Source organism: Phyllopteryx taeniolatus, chromosome 21 (assembly GCF_024500385.1).
Source record: "Phyllopteryx taeniolatus isolate TA_2022b chromosome 21, UOR_Ptae_1.2, whole genome shotgun sequence".
In the NCBI taxonomy this organism is placed as follows: Eukaryota; Metazoa; Chordata; class Actinopteri; order Syngnathiformes; family Syngnathidae; genus Phyllopteryx; species Phyllopteryx taeniolatus.
In genome coordinates, this window is record NC_084522.1 from 5,181,503 (window position 1) to 5,204,491 (window position 22,989).

The following is a 22,989-nucleotide window of genomic DNA, read 5'->3' on the forward strand; positions in this document are numbered from 1 at the left end:
GAACTAATGCGAATGTAATGGCCCTCTATCAAGCAGCTCGCAAGAATAAGTAGGCTCCACACACACAGGACCGTGGGCACATGAACCAAACCATAATCCTTTTTTGGGACAAATATTTGCACCTAGTCGTGCAATGCGTCCATCTGTGGTGTGTCCACATTTAGGTACCTTTGGGACAGGTGTACCCATTGCGATTCCGCAGATGGGTAAACAACGAGGATGGTTTTCCAACTCAATAGTCCAGGGTTCCAGTCTGATTTGATGCCTCCATGACATGTTCACCCAAATATTCAACCCAAATGACCCGACTTCAGTATTCCACTTTCAAGAGTTGTGCGACAAATGTGACACCCTTTGTGATAACAAACAGATCAGCGCAAAGACAACTGGAATGGTGGCAACATTTTGTAACATGGCCAAATAGATTATCTCCAGGAAAACTGTTGACAAAGCTCTACCAAGATTGGAATGTGGCACATAGGGGCATTGACGGTATGGTTTGCCATTATTTCATTTTCTCTCTGTACAAACTTCATCAAATTCTACAATATTCAAAGTTACCCTTTGGTTTCTACTATGTATCTTTTAATTTAACAAATTCTTAGAGCTCCTGATCAGAATTTATAAAAATATGTTAGTCATCAAACATTCTGTATTTGGTCTGCTATTTTGGACGTGCTCTTCTATCCTTTCCTCTGTTGTTAACAGTGTGCAGTCTTCACATTCAGATAATGTGAGTGGACATGATACAGCTGTTCAAAGCCGAAGATCTTCTTTTTTGTGTGTTTCTGAACTTTAACATATTCGGTTTACTTAAGAGTTTGCAGGGTGCGGGCCGGGTTAAGAGTTGTCTCCATGTACAGTTAAAATGACAAGTAATTTTAAATGTTACCACACTGTAAGCAGCAATGTGCAATTTGAGCTCATGATTATTGTCATGCACAACCACACACACTAAAGTCTGCAGTGCAAATTTGCACAGTCGGTTAGCAAACGATTGAGAAGAGGTATCTGATTTATGTAGAAGTGTAATATCAAGGATTAAAAAAGTAGGAGATGACACACCCCTTTCCAGGACAAATTCCTCGTGTGTTTTTTGGACATACTTGGCAAATAAAGATGATTCTGATTCTGATTCTGTTTCTGACTAGTGAAAGAGGTGAGATACGATAAATAAATAGATGAAGAAATGATAAGTGACGTGATGTGACTCAATCTGGCAGATGAGGGCTGCACAAGCTCTCATCTAGCAACCGAAATACACTGAAACACGTGTTCACGAATGTGTACCGCACACACTGGAATGACACAGTGCAAGTCCACTAATTGTCACGTAAAAGCCAACATTGACTGCGCTTACACTTTATACACCAGCTCTGTTTAGGTCGTACATGCAACAGCTGCATATGGGCGACGCAAGCTGCGACTGCACACTTTAACGGGGATCTGGGCAATACTGCTGTAAAAACCCCATGGATAAATTGATAAACCTGCTAGTATTAAACAAGACACGGAATTTATGACCTGTCCAGCTAATTAATTGGATTTAGGTGTGTGATGTCAGGGGAATGAGAGGATGAATGGGAAAAAAGAAGCGAAACAGAGGGCAGCAGATCTGATCAGCTCCCCCTTTTGCTTGCTTCCTACTTCCATTTCTCTTTCTTTCTCTGTCATTGCAAATGGAAAAGAAATGGCTGGTTTGGTGTTTGCCCTTTGATCGTTGCTTATTCCTGCTCCCAGCAATTTGAAACATTACTGAGTGGATGGATGCATCGCGCTCACTTATTCCAAAATTTCCTTGACAAAATTTAGCTGGTTATTGCAGCCAGATTGTTTTCAAGGTCGCCTCATGATTCAATTTCGATGGGCCCCCCCCCCCCCCCCCCCCCCCCCCCCCCCCAATGAGCCTCAATATGCAGCCAGCATGCAGAAGGAGTTCAAACATGTAAATTGTTAATTTGGTACCAAAAAAGGATGATGCCATGGGCCTCAGCTGGTGGAAAAAAGCAATCCTCTTTCCATTAGGCTACACTCCACACTCCTGCAGTGAAGCGATTCCTATTAGAGTTCAATTTAGAAGACGGTATCACACTCAACTGTTTACCAGCCTGATTGAGACCAGATGACTTTGTCTTGGCTCTAATTTCTCTCTCATGTCTCCTGCCTTTTCTCAGTGGACTCAGCCTTTAAGATAACTTTTTGTTACGCCTCAATTGACCGCATTTACAGCACTTGACTTGGGTCGAGAGAAAGTCCCACACGCTCTCAGGTGCTTCCAGTGGGAATCATATCTTGCGACAGGAAAAGTCTGCCAAGAGTTGCGTGGGCGCAAAGCCCAAATGATAATGTTTGACGCTGATGCATAGTGATTCCACTAGCAAACGATGTTGAGTGAGAAACGGGAAAACTGTTAACTTACAGGCATCCAGCTACGCCCCACATGACGCTAGCCCGCTGTGATGTGCACCGTCTGAACTGCTCTTTGCCTGTTTGCCTCTTTCATGTGAGCAGACATCTCAGCTGGGGGAATGGTGGAGAGAAACAAGAGATAGAACACATACGAGATGAAATAATATTGACCTGGGAAAGCCCTGGTGTTTCTTTGAGGACATAAAATCACATGGAGACCTACAGAAAGCAACAGTGTATGAGAACACCAGAAATACAGCTGCCGTAAGCCTAAGTTTGTTTTATTTCCATCCATCCGTCCATCCATTTTCTACCGCTTATCCGAGGTTGGGTCGTGGAGGCAGTAGTTTTAACAGGAAACCCAGACTTCCCATGGATAATGGCGTGACTATATTGACAAATCATCTTTTTACATTGCTGCGTTCTAAAGTTTTGCCGCAGGTTTGCAACCAGAAGCTAGAGTTTGAGTCATCTGCAGACAACACAAAATTCAATAACTGCATAACTTACATAAGTCATGAATATATACGCTAAACAAGTTTGGTCCCAACGCTGACCACTTTTCAGTGTCAATCATGTGGTGTAGTTGCAGTTTGACAGAAAATGTGATAAGATTCCCTACAAATGTTATTAAAACATTAAAGTCTAGAATATAGAAGGTGAAGACGGAATAAAGAGTTGTGCCATTAACTGTTTTTCTAAAAAGTTCTGACAACAGCTCTTGGGGATTGCTCCACCTTTATCACCAGAGTGGTTGACCTCGCGGCACGGTGGCCGACTGGTTAGAGCGTCAGCCTCACAATTCTGAGGACCCGGGTTCAATCCCCGGCCCCGCCTGTGTGGAGTTTGCATGTTTCCTCCCACATCCCAAAAACATGCATTAATTGGAGACTCTAAATTGCCCGTAGGTGTGAATGTGAGTGCGGATGGTTGTTTGTTTGCATCTGCCCTGCGATTGGCTGGCAACCAGTTCAGGGTGTACCCCGCCTCCTGCCCGATGACAGCTGGGATAGGCTCCAGCACGCCCGCGACCCTAGTGAGGAGAAGCGGCTCAGAAAATGGATGGATGGATGGTTGACCTCCACCATATAATATGATTATAACCTCATTTCATTCCAGTTGACCAGATGATAACGTTCCTGTACTCTGACTACCTGTGTCTTGGTGTCTCATTGGGTCTGCATTACCTAACTAATGTCAATGGATGGAATGAAAATAACCTTTCAATTAAGTGTTAATCTCAAGGTGTCAGCACACACGGACAGAAGCATTCAGTCTGAGAGAAACCTATCCTGCAGTGGGAATCACACCATGACCCTGTCGTTCCAAAGCCCAAAATCCTTGCCGATAAACTCCTGCCACCGCTCCACTGGTAGCAACAGTCAATCACTTCTGAAGTTAGAACTTATGAACCTAATGTTCCTTTTATTACTCTACTGGTCACAAACAATTTTCAAGCACTATCCTTAAACCTCATGGGATTATTCTTCAAATAAAAAGCAAGTGCTTTTTAAGGATAGCCGACCCATGATAACTGAGGTAGCTGATGTGAAATCTCATGTCGGAGGATAGTGACGCTTGTTTGCGCTGAGGTCATATAGAGCTGGAAGCTCGCATCGTCACCTCCCATCATGATAGCTTCACAATCCAGCAGCTATGATGACAAATTGTCCAAGAGTGTCTCTGCTTGTCACAAATGCAGCGAGAGAGATACAGTTGATGGCTAAAAGTGAGAATAGTGTACCTGGGGTGTTTTGAGTGCCTTGAAGAACACCTCCGCTTCCTAACCTTTTCCTTTCAAAGCAGAGGCTCAGTTCAAGAGGTATTATTGCTCTTGTTTGTCATTTCTTATTCACCCCCCTACCCCTCCCCTTTAGTCGGCATGACTTGTTCTCCACACCTTTGACTGACCAGAAGACCCCCCACTAACATGCTTGTTAAGGGCAGGGATCACCTGCTGAAGGAAAAAGAGGCTGTGTAAGGCACACAATAACTCTGTGTCTCTCAATGTAAATGCAAATACATCTTTCATAGTTTTCAACATTCTGAGATTACAGTCACAGATTTAAATTTACAGCATAGTGTAGCACGGTTTGATTTTGGCCCGTTCTGAATTGGGAATTATTTAGCTCTTCAAAGATGATGCTTCATTGGTTAAGTCCCTGTTTTGTGTTTTCAATAACAAATCATTCATTCCCTGTGCACTGTAGTTTAAATTAAAACTCACAATGTAAACACTATAATCAGGAGTCTTGTATTATCTGTAATTGCCTATGCAGGTGTTTCCACCATCCCCCAGAAGCAAAGGAGTCTATTGGGGTGTGTTCATTAAACCAGCTTACGTACTTTGTCACTGTTCAGAATAGCCTGCCTGCACCGTTGCTGTTACTTAGCAATAAGATGACAAACAAACATTAACTTCTACCCAGAGTTTTTGTCTTGTTACTTGTTTGTTTCCTCTTTGTAAATTCTGTCTTCTTCTACTGTCACAGCCATGTTTTGGCTATGAGACCGAACCCCAGAGAGTTGGTCAGAGCTCAGGGAGGACAGATCGGAAAGAAAGACACTGACCTGTTTGGACAGACTGATAGCCATCTTTTACACTGATGACAATAACAAATTGTATGGCCATAACAGAATGATAGAAAACGAGTTTCAAATAAAATCACTTTAATCTGTGACTGCTTGGACCGCCAAATAATACCAAGTGTTTGAGTAGGCCCATACAATATACAGGTATGGCAAATTCACACCCATTGTGTTGCTGTGTCTCCTTTTTTAATTGATGTTAAAACAAGAGGAAACATAATAATGGTGAAGGGGCAAGGGGGAACTCGATGTAACACAATCCACGCCCTCCCCACTCCGAAGCGGTCATGCGCGTGCGCCACCTTTCTGGAAGTTCTGGAATAGCATTTGTAGGAGAGACAAACACAAAGCCGTTGTCTTTCACGTTAAATGGAGTCAAAATGACCGTAATAAAATGAAAATTGAGGTAATTAAACAACTTAGAGGGGAAAAAGATTGATGAAGAGAAAGCTAATTGCAGGTCAAAGCCTTAATGCCCATTTAATGTGGGACAAGGAGAAGATAGGTTTTCCTGATAAGAAAGTGGGCTCTAAAACACTTGACATTCTTGAACCTCTTGTTTAGAAACCTAAATAGTGAATAGTGACTCTGATTAATTTCAAGTCTTCACTCTCAACTCCTGATATGTAGGCTTTCATGTCAGTTCTTATTGTAAAATGAACTAATTTGACTAACTAAATGAACTAACTCTGAACTTCGGCCCAGTGAGATTAAGATCGTTGTTTCATAACTGTTACGAAACGTGCGTACATACTGTAAGATAAAACAACATTTGTATTGTGAGATGTATAACTGCGTGCTCAGTAAACAAATTGTTTACGTTTTTGTGTGGTTATTTATTCTAGAACATTCTTGAACGTGCGACCTAAGTTGTACATGTATGTTTGCTACCCAGTATTTTATTGTGTAGACTCTACTGCTTCTCTAAGAATCAATTCCGTGAGGGGTGACGAGATCAGGTTTTAGCATATCCAAACATAGCGAGCTGAATTGAATTTGCGCCGCTTGTGTGATAAACATGTTCATGGGCAAGGCCATAACAAACCAACTGCTCCTGGTGAGTATGGCAACATCCGTCATCAGTGTGTAAATTGGTGATGAGGCAACATTGCAGTGTGCTTTCCTTCTGCTCATTAGCGATTCTGTACTGCGATACAAACAAGGCTTCAAAAACAAGGTAATTAGTCCTGTTTGAGTAAACTAATTTTTAAATATTGAAGTGACTAAGAGTGGTGAGATAATAGATGAAACGCTGCATATGACAAACTTCCAAACAAAACCTTAACACATCCCATCCCAAAATGATATGTTTAACCTTTAAAGTCATCAAACTAAATAGGGATGACATTTTTTGTTGTCTTAGTTGTTGTTGTTGCAGTAATCTTCATATGTCTACTGGGACTCACATATAATCAAGAGTCTAATAGGGTGAAAGAGTGATACATTTTTGATTTCTCACTGCAACTATGTTCTTGAAATTTATTCAGCCGCACAAGACTTCTCCATGAGACGACTATTCCTGGCTTGAATGATTTTCAAGTAGCTGGTAGGTGGATGCCATGTGCGAAGTAACCGTGGCATGTTATGAAGACACAGTAGGGATAATGATCTTAAAATTTGATGATTACAATTAAAAGTCCAATTAAATGTGCGTCTTGGTCTGTTTAATACCACATACGGTGAAAACAAGGTTTGAGCTTCACCGTGTAGACAGGTTCAAAAGCAAAAGCAAAAATGTTAATTTACAAAAACAGTACTGTGTAATGCTTTGAGTGATTCTGTATAGCACTAGACAAAATGGGAAAAATAATCAACTATTATTATGTGCAAAAGATCAATATGACACTTCAAAAACACAGAGAAGTTGCTCAACTAAAATCCCTTGCGATCAATAAACTCTTTGATTTTTAGAGGACGTACTGATTCCCACCCACGCACTGCAGGTCACTTGCGCGAGTCGTTCCCACACACTTTTACGATATGTAATCGCTCCCTATAGACAAAACACACAAAAATGATATGCTGGGCTCTGTGCTTGGACTTACAGATATTTAAGGTTTTAAAAGACATGCAAAGGGTTGCCTTGTTAAGTCCCCTGATTTGAATCAATCATAGGTGACCTTTTGCTGCCACCGTGTAGTGTGCAAAGCCTTGATTAGGAGTGCCACTGATTGTTAGTCACAATGTCCCTCTGCTATTTTTCATCCCACACCTTCTAATCAGACCCAAACACTCAAACATCTGCAACTTTCTTTTGCTGATTACTGAAATGCTTCGCAACTTAACAATCAACGTGCATATATCAGTGTGTCGTTATTGCTGGAAACATGTATTGTTAGATGCTTAGTACAGTGTCCAAAATAGTACAGAAATGCAACAAAGAAGAGATCAATTCGATTATTATTAATATTTGTATTTTTTTTATTCGTTCCATGTTAAAGCCATATTTGGGGGTTGTTCAAGAGAAGCAAACAGTTGTCTCCCTTATGTTTAACAATGTTAAACGAATTATTATTTATTTCAAGTGTCAAAATATTATGCTATTGTTTTTTTCTTCTTCTTTTGGTCCTAGCTTTAATATTTCTTGTCGGGACCTTTTATTAGCTTCTTTTGCAGGATTTACACTACAAGTTTTAACTGATACAAGTCTACCTTTTTTTTCTTCCCATGTGTCATAATAAGGATTTTCGTCATGAAATCATATCTTCAGATCAGACTCCTCATTCAAATTTGGATAAAAAATCAGGAAGCAATCTAATACGTGCCAATGTGACTCCAGTATAAACAGACAGATCAGATGTACTCTGTCAATGTGAGCCAGACGTTATAAAAAATACGGCAATTGATGACATAAACATGCGTCTACCCAAGCAACATTCCCACAGTGAATAAAATAACACTTCTAATTAATCAAAACTACAGCTAAAGCACTACCCATTAAATATGATCTAAATGGAGTTCGTAGGAGGTGGCTAGGCTATTAATTAAGCAAGCTTACTGCAGACAGCGGCCAGTGGAGTCATGCCAAGGTTACCTGCATATAAACCCATCAGAATCATAACCAAAATTGGAATTGGACACTTGCACTGTAAATCCATCCTTTGACATTTCCCACTCACTAAGACCTTTTTAGGCCATTTGTCATCATCAGCCCTCCCATTGCACATCAACAGCCAAAATCTATTCATCTTATTCTCCGCAAACCACATTTTATTTGTGAGATGTAAGTTATAATTGTCATGAAATGAGAAGGAGTGAACTATAACACTTACTGAATTAATAAACATCCGAGGCCGCATTTGAAGGCTATGAGCCGTACCAAGTAATCAGAGTAACTGTAGTGGGAAGCCATCCCCCGCGGTCTAGACACAGGTGGTGGTGGGAGGAGAGCAAATAGATGGAGGAGGAACTTTGTTGATGAGTCACCAGGAATGTCTGGAAGGAGACATGGAGGGTGGTGAATGAATGAATGAATTCAAAAAGTACAGCCAGCGAGATGGAAAATGTAGGATTTTCTGTAGGTTTATATGTAATTTACTCATTAACCTATAACACATTAGGAAATGTAATGGTGGTTAAGTGAATGAGCCGGTCATGCAAGCCCATCACGATCATCCTAAACTAATTCAGCTTCGTGTTAGTGATGACAGTTTTTGAAGAAATATACAATTTTACAGCTAAACCACATTTCTAATTTTGATTCTATAACTGGTTATGTACAAGTAGAAGTACTGGCATCTAAATCGAAGACAATAAATCAATTCAGTGGTGACTTTAGTAAGAAATCTTAGGTATGCTGTACCTTTTGTTAATGGCTGCTAGAAAAAATCAAGCGTTGACTGACCACAAGCAGCTTATATTTTAGTATGCATTATTGCTTTTGGTTTGATTAATGAAGACTGGAAACAAATCTTCATTCATCAACCGGTCACATTTTCTAGAAGATAGCAAGGAAGGACAGTTCATTAACAACAACCGTTGTGAATGTCCCATCTTTCGTCTTCCGTCCTACTTCAATTATTTTGAATGAACAAAACGATATATTTGATTCAATATGATACCCATAAATCATCCATCCATTACATACCGCTTATCCTCATTAGGGTCGCTGGTGAGCTGGAGTCAATCCCAGCTGACTTTGGCCTGGTTTCCAGCCAATCGCAAGGCACAGATTGACAAAACAACTTTTCACACTCACATTCACACCCAAGGACACTTTGGAGTCTTCAATGAATTCCCCATTTCCAGGCTTTAACGACATTACTTTTTAATCTTGTGTGTTGGACAGTTAGTGAAATGCGGTCAGCAGACTGCAGTGACCTAACAGGACATCGAAATGACACCAAATCCACCGAGTGGAGAGGAGCCTGACCACTGAGGCCTCAGTAAGCGACTGCTTTGTGCTGAATCCTAAAATTAACAGGCGGCTGTTGCAAGGATGACAGAACAGGAGAGACAAAAGCCTAAAACTAAAAAAATTTGGGGCCAACAATCTTAAATATTGAACACCTTAAATATTTACGACCAAAACTCTTCATGTGTGTGGGGAATGTTGTTTTTCTTTGTATAAAAGTGAGTTTCCTTGTTATGTGTTGAGATTATCAGAGCACACGACACACAATAGAAACAAACCTTTTAAATGCTTGATTTTTTTAATTTGCATGTGTGGTGTCTATAGTAGATTAAAAAAAAATCTTTTAAGATTTGAAAAATCTTAGAAAAAAAGAGTTGTGCAACTCAATACTGAGAAGGAATAGAAACTACTTTAGCGAGAGATGGAAAAGGTTAAGTGGCAGTGAGTAGCATTCCAATTCATTGTTGGTACCCTACCTTGGCTTTAGGGCAGAAATACATGTAGACTTAAAAGTAGCTAAAAAAAAATCTAAATAGCAAGGGGCAGGTTGATGTATGAGGCAGAGGATGATGTATAAGAGATTACCCAGGGTCCTCCTATCAAGTCTAAAAATCACACACACAGACTATGACAGTGGCAGCCAAGGGAAGAATGGAGAAAGGAAAAATAGTAGCAATGCAGCAGAAGACGTTGAAGCTGTTGTTCTGGAAATATTAGTTCTGAAATAAGGAAAAAAAAACATTACTCCGAAGTTGAAAGTGCAGTAAGCTTCGAGCAAAAGTGCAGGTAGAAATGGATCGCAAATGTTTACAATGCTGTCTTTTAAGAGACTTAGTTCTTATTTAGACGCTGAGCCTCAATGCTAAAACCCTTCTATCGAGGGAGGTCGAGCTTTTGTGGCACATAGAGGAAAGCGTAAAGATGAAGAAAAGTGCTGAGTTTCATAAAGCATCAATGTGTACTAACTCTACATTTAAATAGCAACCAGTACACTAGCTTGTAAGACGGAGACCTCCATCTCTGTTATTGCCACAGCATCCTTGAATCACCTCTTTTAGTGGTCTATAACATTGGTGGACAAGCTAAGAAACCTTTGGTGCTGTTAGAACGCGTGTCAGTTTGCAGTGCTTGTACACTATAACAAGTTGTGTTATTAAAATGCTATAGGAAACTTTGACTTAGAAGATTTGACTTTTTTTTTATGTATGTACGGTATCTCCATATTATTTGCTTGTTTTTATCTGAACAAGCTATTTTTAGTCTTGGGCCAGATGGAAAGAAATTCCTCAACATAAAATTTCAATTCTCTTTTGCTTTTAATTTGAATTGCACCACTTTAACTTTGTAGCTCAATTTTTGCTCATTTCCATCACCAATAAAAACATCGAACTCCAAGAGCATGTGTTCACACAAAGACAGGGAATGTTTATCTAGAGGGCAATAAAACATTGTAATCTTCCGCTTGAAGCCTTTGAATAAACCGAAGTCGGTACGGGTGCGCGAGCGCCTGCTAAAGGCGTTCGGTGTTTTCATCAGTAGTGGTAGTAGCAGAGCTTCTGCAAAGCTTCCGTGGTTTGTCAAGAACAGATACTGTTTTGAAAAGCTCTTCAAACTGGCGCTAACCTACAGTTAGAAACAGGAAAACTTCTTGCCAGACGGTAATTTGGCAATGCTCCTTCAATGTCAATGTGAACCATGGGCAAGGGAATGATAGATAGTATGTTTAGAAATACAGCAAAGCTTACATTCAAATACTGATGCTCTCATGTCTCTCCAAATGATACATGACACAAAATAGAAAAAAAAGAAGGTTATAGTGACTTATGGAACACCCTGTACAGTGCATGCTTAACTTTTTTTGCCACAATTCTTTAAGAGAATCTGTATTTGTCATTGTTTGTTCCCTTGCACATTTATAAATATATATTATATATATATATATATATATATATATATATATATATATAGTGTTTTCCCAAGCCCATACCAGAACAAAACAACAAATCTGCTATGTTCGACACAATGAAATTAGCATTTTAGGTGCAGCATTGTGTTGCTCTCTCACAATGCTCAAGCTTTTGTTTCTACCTATTTGGTTTGCGTGTTCACGGCGTGAGTGACAGATAGGCAGCCTCTGCCTCTGAGACCCAAAAAGCCCGAGCGACTGTGTCGGATGCTTCACTGATCCGGGGCGAGGCTTTTATTTCTGCAGCCACTGAACGGACAGCTGCTCTGTCAGGTCAGTCTAAGCCATGGCGACCTGACATGGCATCCCAACCTGAACAAGAACTGGCCCTACTGAAACAGAACTACACATATTAGAAGTATATAGAAGTACAGTACGTTTCTAGCAACACATTTATTTGAGAGGAAATATGTGATTTCCTATAATGCATGAATCATAAGGTGAATACGAGAACAAGCTGCTGCAATTCGACTGACTTCACTTGGATGGAAACAGCCTTCCATAGTTAGTGAAGGCTTTGAGCGAGGCCTTAGGCACACTTCTGACTTGAGAGGAAAAAGTCCCAGAACAAGCAGTCCCAGAATAGCACCTGTTTTTAAGGGAGAGCTGACATCTCCTTTACTGGCATGTTGCAAACAACAACAGTTACCTCAATGACATTTGAATTCCATTGCACTAAAATGATTAATAGTCACTTTTTTATTGTACTGCTCCTTGCTTTCTGCAGCCATTTGCATTAATGTGCTTGAAAAACAAATTAGTTTTAGTCCAAGCATTATTGTTTCTTTCTTTGACAACTGAGCAAAAATATCAAGAAATCTTCCATTGTTATATTTTACAATACAGGACTGGCGCTTTTATGTGATTTATTTTCAGTGAGCCCAGACAAAGAAGTCCCTGCCTCTTATCTTTGTTTGCCTTCACTGCAGGATTGTTCATCAACAGTTGGCCTGTTACAGCAGCGTTTGTGTTTGACAAGCCACAAATCATTAAATCATATCATAGATGTTGTGACAGCGAGGGCTTTGTCACAAAATGAATACTGGGTACGTGATGTAATATTTGTATACTGGCTTGCTACATAAAGTATATAATAGTGTCTATTGAAAGATAATGATGATCAAGCAGTCATTTAGGTCCTTGTTGCCTTCCACGTGGATATTTCTATTAAACTACGGATGTGCATAATAGCTGATTAATTCATGGTTAAACATTTGGTAACTCGTGGAATTGATTGTTGATTTATTGTGTCAAACTTGAATAATATGAATAACATTTATATTAAGAAAATAAGCACACTAAACCTATAAAAACATAACTGACAACTCAATGTTAGTAGAATAACGATGTAGAAGAGCCAGACCACGGCAAGATTTATTAAAAATAAAAAAATGGTAGTCTCTGTAGAAAAAAGAGCTCTTCCAAAAGTGCATTGATATTGCCCCAAAATAAAACTAAAACCCAAAGACTTGGGTCAGATATCCTTTCAAATCAGTCATCAGTTTTGCATGAATAACTTCATGTTGGCTTAAAAGGCCACGCTGGAGAATATTATGCATATTATATGCACATGGCATGTACACGGGCGAAGGAGTGGTTGTCGGTCCTCCCCGTATCCACTGAGATTTATCTGCTCTCATTATATTTCTCTCACACCTTTCAGGATCCACCCTCCATCCTTCTCGATCTTCTAACCCCGACTGTGGTGAAGCGTCCTTCTCTCTGATGACTGTTGGGCTCGTTTCTAGTCCGACCACTACTCTGCCTCCAGGTAGAACAGCTCTCAGGGGGTCACCCATCAAGGAAAGTGTCATAGACTGACACGCCAACCAAACCTCAGAAAGATTTTTCAGTGGATAGGACCAGCTGTTCAGATGCAGACCAGTTTTTGATGTTCAGTATAAACTGGTCACCAGCTGTATCTTATGTTTATCAATTTTTGCTTTAAAGCGGCTTCTAGCAACATAATGTTTCGACTATGCCCGTGACTGTGACCCTGCTGTACACAGTGGAAGTCGAATGGCCGAGAGTGTCACACATCCGAGTTCAACAAATATTTAGGCGGAAGGTGCGGGGCGGATATGCCTCAAAACTGAAATGAACTTTCAGATGGTGAGCTATCATCGTGCATGAGGTCATGAAACATGTCTTCAATGTTTTTCGAGATTTCATGCAGCTCACACTGAAGTTCAGGGAAGCTTGAAAGACCACGCTTTCATACTTTCCTGTTCTTCCCTTCCACTCCGTCAAGTAAAAATGGCTTAATTCACATGAAAACACATTTGCAGTCGGTGATACAAAAGTTCTGTCTCCGCTTTATGGATTAATTTGAAAACCCCAAAAAAATAACACTTCTCGCAAGCGGTTATGCATCAAGGTCAGTCATATCACAAAAAGGAGGCTAGACATAAAATGAGACACAGAAGCTGAAAAATTCATTTCGCGAAGGTTTTCACACTAAATCCTTAATTTCAGTACAGTTTGCCAAAATGTAAAGAAATAATACCCATGTTTATGTGGACAGCGTGTCTGGAACAGCAAATCCTCACTTTTTAGGAATACTGTACCTTCACTTCTGCTGTCTTAATGATTCCACAAGTGGATATGAAAAGGGCACTGTGTAATAATTGCAGTTTTGAGGGCAGAGGGACTCCAGGTTTCAATTTTTCCACTCTGTTCGCCCTCCGAGATGGCCCTGCTCGGTTGTCCACAGTTTTTCTCTCTCACTCACTCCCCTTTCTCTGTTTCTCCATAATCCTTGGAGGCAGTGCTGACAGCAGCGCTATGATAGAGGAAAGCTTGCCGGAGCGAGGAGGGAAATCATCTGCTAATGGTACACTTTCTCCCAAAGGACACCTGCTTACACTCTGCAGCCCTGCTGCGCACATAGTCACTGTGTGTACAATACGTGCGTGTGTGTTTGTTCGTACAATCCTTGTACAACTATCCCTTTTTTCAATCAGAGGCCCTCTGTTCTCTTTAACGTCATGTTGCCATTAAACCGGCAAGTATTCCAGATTCCTTTTACAGGGTTGCTACGGGTGTTTGGAATGTCTATGAAACCTGCTTTTATAAATCCAAACAGTGCGTGCCTTGATATCAACTTGTTCGGGGCTCATAAAATCATGCTAGGTTTAATTAAATAATCCAAATTTGATTATTCAACCCATGGCGGCACCGAAGCATAAAACAATTAATGAAAACAATCCCTCACAGTGTCTTTGTTGGGCACATCCAACTCCCTGTAACGTGGAAAATAAACAATCAGCTAAATTGAATACAAACTTTTGAAAACAGGCCTGGCGTGTCTTTCCCTGCTCTCGCATTCTAATTTCAGATTTTAACTTATTTTACCTCATAGCCATTTTTGGAAATCCTTTCTGTCCCTTTGGACCAAGTATGCTAAGTCAGCCTTGTGTAGAGTGTCATTTTAATGGCTTGTGAGAATTGTTAGTGCATTCCGTTTTGCTCCCACGGCAACAACACAGGAGTTCAAACCCTAGCATAATTTGGAAAACGATCATGTGCGTCCCGGATCCCAACTGACAACTATTCCTTGAGCACTCCCAGGATAATCTAATATTTATCTGTGTAATCATGAAATTGAATCCATGAAAGTAATAACATTTCTAATGTAACAACAACATAAGCATAACCAGATGACTCCAAGAACCATTGAGGGAAAGTAAACATGTTTAATTAGTGTTTCGCTCTGCGGCAGAAGGTTACATGACATGGATCTGACGCCATGTATAGCCATACTTACTGCTGGGAGTAAATGAATCCCAAATTTGAAGGTTCAAACCACTGCTTTTATTGCATTACGCCCTTTGAATTTCCAAAGTTGACCTTCACGTCAAGTTATGTACCGTATTTTCACGACCATAAGGTGCACTTAAAAGTCTAAAATTTTCTCCAAAATGGATGGGCCCCTTATTATGCGGCGCACCTTATGTGTTATGAGTTCCAAACTCTGTAAATGTTGTGTGATAAGCGCTCTGCTTGACTGATTGGTAGCATTTCCTGCCGACATGCTAGTTATATAGAGGAAGGCGGACGTGACTGAGGACAGCATGCGGACGTAAAGTGGGAAGGGTGCGCGTGACAGAGGAAGCTAAAGACATGCCCCCAGTAGGTATATAGTTCCGGTATGTCCATCGGTTTGGCTAAGGACCCACGAAAATGGCACCTACGAAGAGATTTTTAAGAGGAAGTTTCCAGCGAAGTCATCATTAAGGCCAATCAAAAGGGCTGGATGGATGAGGAGAAAATGAGAGAGTGGCTTAGTGAGGTGTACGTAAAGAGACCGGATGTTTTCCATGCATCACCGTGCCTGTTGATCTGTGACTCCATGCGCGCCCATCTCACAGCCGCTGTGAAAAACCAAGTGCTACTAAGACTGGGAGGCAACGCCACCATATGTGAATGGATTGTGGATGCTTGGGCTAAGGTAACTGCTTTGACTGTTGTCCGAGCTTTCGCGAAAGCCGGCATCATTGCTGAACAGCCCCCCGGCAACGAGACTGACTCTGACAATGACTAGAGGGAACCCGCCGTGTTTGTTGGAGAACTTGCCCAGCTGTTCATTTCGGATACAGAACATGAGGACTTTGATGGATTTGTGGATGAGGTTTGATCAAAAAAGAACGTGAGTACATTGTTAAAAACTTCAATAAAGTACAATCGAACTCAGTTTTGCTCCCGCTGCCTTTATAAAAACAATGTTTTAGCGTGCACGCATGCTACCGTATGTTTTAAGCTAGCATATGTTTTACTATGCCTGCACCCAATAATACGTATGTATGTATTAAATACAGAAATAGACCCCGTAACTGAGACTGCGCCTTTTAATACGGTGCACCCTATGGTCGTGAAAATACGGTAATTGAAATTTTGTATCTGAACACCATTTGGAATACCGTGTACTTCAAGTGTGCCTACATTAATTTTAAAAAAACATGTTTTGGACATGTTGGACGGATGTTTAAGACTGCTTGAGATGAATACAAATAAATATCCATCCATCCATCCATTTTCTGAGGCGCTTCTCCTCCTAGGGTCGCGGGCATGCTGGAGCCTATGCAAATAAATATTTTTTCAGTAATTTTAAAATCTCCAGCATAAGGAAAATTAATTACATGTCATGGAAACATTAAATTATTAGACTTTGTCAGCTTTTTGTGTGTATTAAGTTAAATTTGTTGATTTTTAAATCTACGTCTCACTCATCTGCTGTCTGTGTGTGTTAAAGTGAATTAGTTTGGCCCAGTCATAAACCAAACATCTTGCTGGGTAATGGCTACATAATAAGCTTTGGTGGGTAGGATACTACAACCATAGTCCAAACAGTTTATGGCCTTAAAAGAGATAGCGATGCAGGACGCAGTCATAAAAACCATTTGGGGGCTTCATGTGACTTAAAGCCATATACTTTTATGGGGTCCAGCAAAGTTGCCATGGAAGCATAATTTTTATTTTCAAACCAGATATGACCATAGTTGCAGTGATATGGTCCTGGTGAGGTTACCTCACGCTGGCTCTATGGGAAGACTGAGTTAGAATCGCCATGTTGGACCGGCCTTTCTCTGCAGTTGTGCAGAGCTTGAGTTTTCTCATTGCTTGCTGAAAATAGAGTTAATATATTCAACGAACAACGTTTCTGCAGATGTTCAATCATCATCATCATCACCTGGCTTTCCTCTACTGTTCTAGATCGATTTGCCACACAAAATATGAGATTAGCTTCCACAATGGAATGCAAACAAGTTTTAAGGCCACAGTACAAACAAGAAGAAAGGGGAAAAAATGAATTCATCATCTAATTTTAATCATAAGATTGTAATTTTGAGGATCAAGTTGTATTTTTTTTTTTTTTTTTTGAGAACAAGTTGTGAACTTATCTGAAAAAAATCTTACATGTATTAATGCATAAGAATATTGTCATATTCAATCATTAAATATAAAACGGTCATTGTTTACCATCATCCGTATGAACAGTTGAATATGAATTTGTGTGTGAGAACTACAAAAAGAAATTGCCTCGTTCACCGAGTTTGTTTGATAATCAACCAAAACTATTAACTATTTTACACGGATACTATACTGTACTGTATATAGCAAGTTTTGCAAGGAAAGAGTGGCTGCTGGTTGCTGACTGTCGTGTTTAGGTTTGTATGATATTTTTGTCATTCATTTGTCAAAATTATGACTTTATTCCCTTTTTTTCATGAAAACACGAACCCTTCTTTCATTATTTAATGTATATACAGGATTTAAGGAATTTATCAGCGCACACCATTTTATCTGTCGTCCAGAGCCTCCAGCTTCATGAACTGCTTTAATGCACACGCTTTCCTTTTCACATGTGATCGAGTCCAGGCAGCATTACCATAAATGCCATTCAGCGTGTGGAATATGAAATAAAAAGAGAGCAGTGCATGCACGGTATTTCTTCATCCAAGTCTAACGTTATTGCAGTCCCCTATGGTGTATAATCAAAGTTAAAGGCCAATCCACTTCCACCGTCACCTTTTTCCAGGCTAATTCAACCAATCGTTTTGGTTCCTTACATGAAAGAGCTGTCCATTATCTTGTTGAACAGAACTTTCTCGCTGCCAAAACATCCCCGCTGAATTCACGATTCTAACTTTGAACCACTTCTTCTGTTTGTTCCTGTCACCAGGGACCCTGCTTGTTATTTTTGGAAGGCAGTGGTAATTAACAGCCTGCATTTTTTTTTTGTTGATAACGGCACGGCAGATTCATGTTTACTCCAAAGTGGCACAATTAACGGATCAATAGGAAGTGGAGAAACGGGGAGCACTTCAGTCAGTTTATCTTAGAGGAAAAAAAAATAAGTGGATGAGCACAAGGTGGATTCAACAATAAAAGAGCATTACTTATGCAAATTGCATGATTAACCTGCAATGTAAACAGGAAGTGAATAACTTCTCTTTATTGACCAGTATAGGGAATTAAATCATTATGCAGGTAGCCGCTTGCAGTGTGTTTTTCATTAAATCAGAAGCATTTTACGATTGTGGATTTTATTTATGCAGATTGGGTTGCGCTACTAAAAGGGTGATTTGCGCGGGTTGCGCGGCACGTGCGATACTGAATATCAACAGATCAGGTTGGAGCTGGACTTTGAAAGATAGAGTCGTGCAGGACTCTAAATTGCTGCCATGCCTCCCTGACCAGCGGGTGGTAGAGGAGTTCATTGATAAGACGCAAAGGTCAGCATGTGTTGCACACTGTAAAATACGTAGGTAAGAAAAAGGGTGGAAAACCTGACTAGTTCACATTTAGTGGACTGACAAAAATATGCAGAGGACAGTGATGGTTTGCCTGTCATTGTGCGTATATGGCTTTGCGGAATCGCCTCCCTATATACCAAAGTATAGCCCCACAAACCATCGGCCAACAGAAAGGGATTTGCAGAAACTGTGACTGTGAAGGTGACACACTCAAAGGGGCAACCCTGCGCACACAAATTGCACATGCTCTTAAAGACATGAAAAGACTGGAAGCAATTGAGGATTTGTCCATCCTCTTACCTCCGCCTAAAGTGCTCTATCTTCACAAACCACATTTGTTTTATTAATTTAACGTTACATCTCAGTTGACTCAGAAATAACTTATTGGTGACAACTTTTTTTTTTCCCCTTCTTCTTCGCCAAGCACTTAGAGAACAAAGTGACAGTGTCCAATAAAAGAGAGAGGAAAAAAGTGACTAAGTGAGAAAGAGTGCTGGGAGATTACAGTAGACTGCCTCCTCCTCATATTCTTTTGCCCTTTCGATAATGTCAAGTTAAGTAAAAGACATTGTGGAAAAGGTAGACGAACGAACGATTTCTTCCTGTAAAATGATTTCCTGGGCTTAATATCAGAAATGACAAAGAAAAAACATGTTTGCAGTTGTGCTTAGTTGGTTTAGAAAGTATGTGTGTGCAGGTGGAAGACCAAAGTCCTGTTTACTGCACTGCTGTTGTCAGTCTGTTCTAATAGGAATTTATTAGATCAGTATTCATCAAAACTGTGCATATTGTGTTAATAACGAAACATTATTGACTGGATTCACAAGCAACATGAAATTAGTTTTATGCTGAAACAAAGCATGGTAATTCATGATCATTTTCTTTTTGAAGAAAATTCTTGGTCTATTGAAACCTACAAAGGTAATTTTGTTCTTAACAATTTCCTACTTACATCTCAATAATCTGCTGTTATTCTACATCTGAATTGATAACAGCCAATGGTGTTATACTGCTAGTTCCCCCCCCCCGTGTTTCAGAACATTGGATTAGTTCACCTTAAAACCTTATTGAAAAAGTCTTTCAAAGAGGTATTTAATGCAATTTGATGGCAAATTCAGATAATCCAAGAAAATAGTTCTCCAGAAACAGACAAGTCTAAAATTTTTGTAGAACTATAAAATTACACTGAAATGATAAGTCTTATGCTTTGTGAATACAAATTCATAACTGGTAAATATACCTTAATAGTGTTTTGAACTAACCCTCAACCTTAACCCTACATGGGTTAAGTCACATTGATTGCACGAATCAGTTATCTTCTTCGTTGCTGCTATCCTCAAGATCCTACCGACCCAATTGATTGCGACCAACATATGCGAAGGCTTCCTTGTAGAATCTGCAGATCTGATCACTAAAATCAATCTCACTGATGAATTTCATGACATCATCTCTCTTGGACTGTTTCGCACAATCAGCCATTGGCAATACTGTTGAAAGTTATCATATTTTACCATCACTTTTAAGCACAATCGAAGCTCGCTATATTCTAGAAATCAAGGGCACACACATTTGAGGACATATGTGACGAGTACGTGGTGACTTAAATACGTATTGTATGGGCTTGTGATTTGACGCTAGTTGCCGTAAAATTCGTATGGCAGTTTCTGTCTCTGAAATAAAACCTTTTTACAGAAGAGTTGCATGGCTTTGCAACATCAAACGATACCATGACAGGCAGTCTGCTGGTCGGCGTGGCTCTATTGTGGTCGAAATGGCGCGTGTCGGCTTTTGCGTTTGAAGTTGTCATTTCTTTACCATGGTTACCAGCATAAGGGAGGCTCCGCTCCTCCGGATGCTTTATGACCTGCCCAATCAAGCCAGCTTGCTAACATTTAATTTCACCACTAATGTTTGCTCTTTCTGCTTTATGCCGTTAATTGGCCTCATTTAGCTGTTCATCAGTGCATGAACTCTACATGTTTTGGCCCCATCAGCTTCTATCAAAACAACCTCCCCCCCCCACTCTTGCAGCCTAACACAGCCATGGCTTGATGGAACCTCATCAGCCATTCCAATAACCCACTTTGTTTGACAACGCTGACTTATCTATTATTGCACTTTGCATTTATTTGGTCGGAGGTTTTTTTTTTAATTATTATTATTTTTTAAATCCACTACCCTTCAACATGTGTTGCCAAGAGTAAAAGAGCTATGTCTGAATTGCCACAGTGTTGGGAAATAGGAAAATAGCATTGTTGCATAGCCCTTAGGGAAGCACAAGCTCAATTTTGACCAGTTTTTATTGCATACAATGTAAGGGTGGACACAATAACAAATAAAGTAGTTGAACTGCTCGGTTGTTGATTTATCGCATCATGAGCGATTAACGTAATGTGGAGTGCACATCCAGCATGACATCAGTTAAGGCCTGCACCCACATTAATCTGCTCAATACCAAAAATGCCATGGAAACAGGAATTCAAAAATTCTCAGAGAAAATCTCACATCCCACACTTTCAACCCTAGACACTGATGGAAGTCTTGTAGAACGAGTTTATCCAGGCTAGCAAAGTCAGCTCACAGGCTCCTGATTGTTAGCACAATAGCACATTTAAAAACTTAGTTACAGCTTTTAATTGCATGTTCAAACTAACTAATCCATTGCTTGAAAGAAACCATTTCCAGAAATAAATATGCATAAAAACACACACTTTTCTTAGTATTTTCTGAAATCTAACTTTAAAACAGAAATATTAAAAAAAAAAAAAAAAAAAAAAAAAAGGTGTGGCATCTTCCTCTCTATCCCTGAGAATGTCCAGTTTTTGCTTTTTTTTTTTTTTTTTTTTTTTAAAGTAGTGGGCAATGATGTGATATTTCTTTTAACGTCAGCTTTGCGACTAAGTAGCAATGGTGCCAATGTGTGGCTGAAAAATAATGACTTATTTTTTTCAAATTAGCACCCACCCAAGCAATAACACAATTTAAACTGACTTCAAAGTGAAACTAAAAATAACAAGCAGAGCAGAACTACAAGCATCTACCATGTCTTTCCAATGAATAACATACTTATCCTATATGACTATATCACCACACCAATTAATGTCTTTTGAGTATCATATAATTTAGATTATACCTTGTGTTTTTTATGAGGCATTATGCATAATGAATTAAAAAAAAATAGTAATATGAAGTTTGTATACCTGTAATTACTCTGTTTGTGTGAATGTTTGTAAATACAAGATTAGGCTCACCCCCATGATGTTCCATGTCCTCTACAAGTTATTACTGGGAAAATTATGAACAAGCTTCCTTTTCCCTGCTTCGCATCTGTCCGAGCCTTTCCGATTGTTTTGCAGACGTAGTTTAATTGCCAATTAGGAGCGAGACCAAGACAGCAATCACAAAACGTGTAAGCGCCGTGTGTGTGTTTTTATTTTGTTATGTGGAGGCGGGAGAGGACAAGGTTCTTTGTGCGGGTCAACATGTATTTTTCAACTAAATTGTCTTTGACAATTATCAGTGCTTTTTGACGTGGAAGTTGTATGACTAAGTTACTATTATGATTGCATTATTGTGTAATAAAACAGACAAAGCTGGTAGTATAAAATGAATACAATGAACGGATATGCATGTTTTTGTAAGAAAGAAAGTAACTATTTACCTTCTATTTACTACTCTGACAATAACAAAATGGAAATAAATACAATTAAACACAAACCAAAGAACTTGTCATTTTTTTTATATCACCATTAAAAAAAAACAACAACAACAAAAAACAATTTGCAGCACTAATTGCCTTAAAACAAAGGAACCTACCATCCAATGACAACGTACCCTATGTGACACTTTGCCTTCAAATGCTTGCACTGGTCCCAAATGTATTGTTCATTTCTGACCTTTTGCAGCTGGATTTCTGCCCAGTAAGCTTTAATTTTCTATGACTTTTATTCCCTCTCTTGGGGTATCCCTTCAGCATGGAAGACCATGGGTTGGCATATGAAGGGGACGGGGGTCACTGTACTGCTGAGTTGAGGTACTCAAATGGGAATTAAGGGGCTCACTGGTCATAAGAGAGATATGTTAATTAAATGCTGAGCACCGAGTAACGATATTTTCCCAATATTAAATTGTTCTCTCTAACATCTTTGGAGCACCTATGTGCCTTATTTCTATTGGCATGAGGAAAGATTGCTTCTTAACGTTAGCCCAATGACAATACTGTACCTTACCTGTAAAGTTGGATGGGGCTTGAGCCACAGCAGAGGCAAATTTAGAAAGTATAATGGCATAAAAATCAAATGAGCACGATGGGATTATCAGAAGAGGTAAACAGTATTACTGAGGTGCTGCACACAACATGACTCAGAATTAGCCTGTCAGTCAAGAAGATTGATGGAGAGGAGTCAGCTGTTTGT